Source organism: Aotus nancymaae, unplaced genomic scaffold (genome assembly GCF_030222135.1).
Source record: "Aotus nancymaae isolate 86718 unplaced genomic scaffold, 86718_ANA_hifiasm-v0.15.2.pri h1tg000004l, whole genome shotgun sequence".
In the NCBI taxonomy this organism is placed as follows: Eukaryota; Metazoa; Chordata; class Mammalia; order Primates; family Aotidae; genus Aotus; species Aotus nancymaae.
In genome coordinates this window covers 44,148,314-44,153,066 of record NW_026988415.1, presented here as the reverse complement: position 1 = coordinate 44,153,066, position 4,753 = coordinate 44,148,314, and the positions used below count along the sequence as shown (strand labels likewise).

General features: G+C 37.3%; 1 pseudogene; it reads right to left on the bottom strand.

The window, feature by feature from the left end:
- Positions 1-293: 293 nt before the first annotated feature.
- On the bottom strand, positions 294-4,753 carry LOC105706433 (small ribosomal subunit protein uS2-like; annotated as a pseudogene).

Genomic DNA, 4,753 nt, shown 5'->3' with positions numbered 1-4,753 from the left:
AGTTTATAATGTTGTTTAAATCCCCTATTTCCTTAATGACCTTCTCTCTAGATGTTCTAGTCAATAATTAATATTGATTATGAGGAATTAAAATCTCCAACTATTATCAGAGAGTAGAACTGTTTATTTTTCCCTTCAATTCACTCAGTTTTTCCTTCACATATTTTCGGGATCTGTTGTTAGGAACATATATTTTATAATTGTTACATATTCTTCTTTTTAGAAACGAATGTTTACTTTCCATCAACTTTATTTTCATTTTGCTTAAGAACCTATGAAAGAACAGCTTAAGACTACCTAGTGGTTGTTGTTACCCATTTAGTGGCCTGAGCAATGGGAGTTGCAAAGCAGTCTTCAGTGGCAGGCTGTGGGCCAGTCTTCAGTGGGGAATTTCTGAATAGGCACAGAGGGTACCTGTATGCCTTCAAACTGGTCTGCAACCTCAGGTTGAGTGGCACTGAACTCAGAAGCTGAAGCAGTCCATTTTCCCTGAAATTTCTCATTGATCACAGCCTTTTCAGCAGCAGCCTGTGCTCTTCCTTTTCAATCATTTCAGGATCTCTGTAGAAACAGAGATCAGCATGACCTTCCACGGAAGTTCACAGAAGATGGTGCCACGCATGCGCATAACTTCCTGGGTCAGCCTCCACCATATCGGACCCACCAAGTGAGCTCTCTTGTTGTTGCATGGCATGTCCATGTACACATAGTACAGAGAAGAATCTGTGTTACACAGAGCAATTGTGGGCAGGTTTATGTAAGATGCCTCTGTCAGAGCCTGGTGGTCAGCCTTGGGATTGATAACCACCAGAAGACATGACTCCTGGAAGGCTGCTTGGATCTGGTTAGTGAAGGTTCCAAGATTGAAGTGGTCAGAAATAGGAGTGGCTACTCTGGTAGCAGCAAACTTCAGCATAACCTGCTGGCCAGCATTCCTAGAGGTTATGACACTGACATCAGCAGAATCTTCAATGGCAACAATGGCATGAACTGCCACCAGAAGCTTCTCCCAGGTTCTTCTCAAGGAAAAGTGACGGCATCTGCATCATAAACCTAATCAGATTTATAAATCATTTGTGATCATTTCTGATTAGACTTATCATACAGATACCATCACTTTTCCTTTTGTAGATGTACTGTTCTATTTGGAGTTAAGGTTGGTACATCTAAGTAGGTTCCTACTGAAAGGAATTTGAGGACTTCCTCCTTCATTTACAGGACATCAAGGGCTCCAGACATTGTGAAAGTTCCCCTTTAAATTATGACATGAATCCAGAACAACACTGTATAGATCTCTTTCTAGACAGTGCAGAAAGAAAACTGTTACATATGTTTTGACCCTTTTATCAATATATAATGTTTGTCTTCATCTCTTATAACAATTGCTGAGTCTATTTTGCCTCATAGTAGTATAGCCTTCCCACCTCTTTTTGGTTACTATTTGCAAGGAATATTTTTTCCCTTCATTTCACTTTCAACTAATTTGTGTCTTGGAATAGAATGCAAGCTTCTTGTGGACAGCACATAGTTGGATTATGTATTTTTATTAATTCTTCCAATCTCCACCTTTTAATCGCAGAGTTTCATCCATTTGTATTTAAAGTAATTACCGATTTAAAAAAAAGACTTAGTTCTGCCATTTTGCTATTTTTTATATTTTCAAATTTGTTTTATATTTATTATACTTTTTGTCCCACTATTACTAATTTATTTTGCGTTTTATTTCTTCTAGTGTGTCATTATGATGCTTTTCTCGTTTCTTTTTCTGTATATTTTTAAGTTTTTTCTCCTAGTCATTACTGTGGCTATTGCAATTATCTTAACTTTATAATAATCAAGTTTCAGTTAATATCAACTCAGTTTCTTTTTTATTTTTTGAGATCGGGTCTTTCTCTGTCACCCAGGCCAGAGAGCAGTGGCGTGATCATGGTTCACTGCAGCCTCAACTTTTTGGGTTCAAGCAATCCTCCTGCCTTAGCCTCCTGAATAGCTGGGGACTGCAGGCATGTACCACCATACCTGGCAAATTTTTTTTGTTGTTGTTAGAGATGGGGTCTCGATGTTTTGCCAGGGCTAGTATGGAACTCCTGGACTCAAGCAATCCTCCTGCCACCTCAGCCTCCCAAAGTGCTGGGATTACAGGTATGAGCCATCACACCTGGCCATATTTATTTAGATTTTTTAAAATTTACGTATTTTGGTAAGTTTATACCTAATTATTTGATTTTTTGATGCTAACATGAATAATATTATGTTTTTAATTTCAAATTCCAATCATTTATTGCTGGCGTATAAGAAAGCCACCAACTTTTACATATTGACACTGTATCCTGGAACCTTGCTATTATCACGTAATAGCTCCAAGAGTTTTTTGTTGTTGTTGATTCTTTGGAATTGTCTACATAGGTAATCACATCTTCTGTGAAAAATGACAGCTTTATTTCTTCCTTTCCAATTTGCATATCTGCATTTCCTGTTTTGTCTTATTGCATTGGCTCCTAAGGACTTCCAGTATGGCATTGAATAGGAGAAATAAGAGGGGGCATCTTTGCCTTGTTCCTTGATCTTTGACTTGATCTTAGAAGAAAAGTAGCTAGTCTCTCCTCATTAAGTATAGTCCTACAGGTTTTTGGGTAGATGTTCTTTATCAAATTGTGGAATTCCCCTAAGTTAATAGTTTTATGAGTTTTTATTATTAGTGGGTGTTAAATTTTTGTCACATGCTTTTTCTGCATCTATTGATAAGATTATATGATTTTTCTTCTTTGGCTTGTTGATGGGATGAATTACATCAATCGATTTTCAAATGTTGAACCAGTCTTACACAACTTGAATAAATCCCATCTGGTCAAAGTATGTGATTCTTTTTATACAATATTGGATTTGATTTTGGTTTCATTGCTGAAAATTCTCCATTGATGCTTCTATTTCCAATTTCATTAATTTCTGCTCTAGTTTTTATTGTTTCTTTTCTTTTGCTCACTTTGTTTTGGCTCTAATTTGCTCCCATTTTTCTAGTGTGGGGGCATAGATTATTGACTTTAGATCTTTCCTGTATTCTAATATGTATGTTCAATGCTATAAATTTCCTTCTAGGCATTGCTTTTATTGCATTCTGCAAATTTCAGTAAGTTGTATTCATATTAATTTAATCCAAATACCTTAAAATTTATCTTGAGACTTCTTTGACTTGTGTGTTACTTAGAAATATGTTGTTTAATCTCCGAGTATATTGGGGTTTTTCAGCTATCGTTCTGTGTTAATTTCCAGTTTAATTCCACTGAAGTCTGACAGCATAGTCTGCATGCTTTCTATTCTTTTAAATTTGTTATATTATGTTTTAGAACCCAGAATGTGGTCTATATTTGTAAATATTCCATGTGAGCTTGAGTAGAATGCATATTCTACTGTTGTTGGGTGAAGTATTCTACAATACCAATTAGGTCCAGCTATTGATGGTGCTGTTGAGTTCAACCATGTCCTTACTGATTTTCTCCCTGCTGCATCTGTCTATTACTAATAGACGGCTTTTTAAATTTTCAGCTATACCGGGGGATTCATCTATTCCTATTTTCAGGTCTATTAGGTTTTTCTTCATGTATTTTATTTTTCATTTATTTATTTATTTATTTTGAGATGGAGTCTCACTCTGTTGCCCAGACTGGAGTGCAGTGGAGTGATCTCGGCTCATTGCAACCTCTGTCCCCTGGGTTCAAGCAATTCTTTGCCTCAACCTCCCCAGTAGCTGGTACTACAGGCGTGCACCACCATGCCTGGCTAATTTTTATATTTTTTGGTAAAGATGAGCTTTCACCATGTTGGTCAGGCTGGTCTAGAACTCCAGACCTCAAGTGATCTGCCCACCTTAGCCTCCTAAAATGCTGGGATTACAGGCATGAGCCACCACGGCTGGCCCTGAATTGCACACTTTGAAATGGTGATTTTTATTTTATTTATTTATTTATTTTTTGAGATGGAATATCACTCTGTTGCCCAGGCTGGAGTGCAGTGGTGCAATCTCAGCTCACTGCAACCTCTGCCTCCCAGGTTCAAGCGGTTCTCCTGTCTCAGCCTACCGAGTAGCTGGGACTACAGGCATGCACCACCACGCTTGGCTAATTTTTGTATAAAATGCTGAATTTTTAATGTGAAATTATATCTAAATAAAAATGCCAAAACCCCAAAGTGATATCAGGTTTTGAATTGTGAGTAACATCTTATAATTTCTACTGGAATTTTAAGTCATAATTTCTAGAAATTATTTACATAGTGGCATAATTCAAGATTGACAACTCTGTGATCAGTATTTAAGAATTTATACTTCGAAACTGATGAAAAAAGAAAGAAAGATGAGAGTTTATATTATACTTTCACTGTTTCAGGGAAGAGTAAGCCTGGAAGGAGTTGGGGAAGAACACACCAGCTTCAGCCCAAACTATTTTCCTCTATTTAATTTGCATATGTTTTTAGCAGGCATTTTAGTAGTCTCCAGTCCAGCAGACATATCATATTCCTCACCTGTGGGGAGCAAGAGTTGGGCAATTCTGAATCACCATGGCATGCTCAGTTCCCACTGAGTAAATCCGGTGGAGACGGGTACACACATACACACACTCACACACACTCAGCAGAAAGAACTACTATCCCAAAACTTGTTTGATATCAGGGTCCAAACAGCATTAGGACAGTACTCACCTAGTGTGTTAAAAACAAAATAAGAATAACCCTGTTTTTTCTCTGCAGTGAACACCAT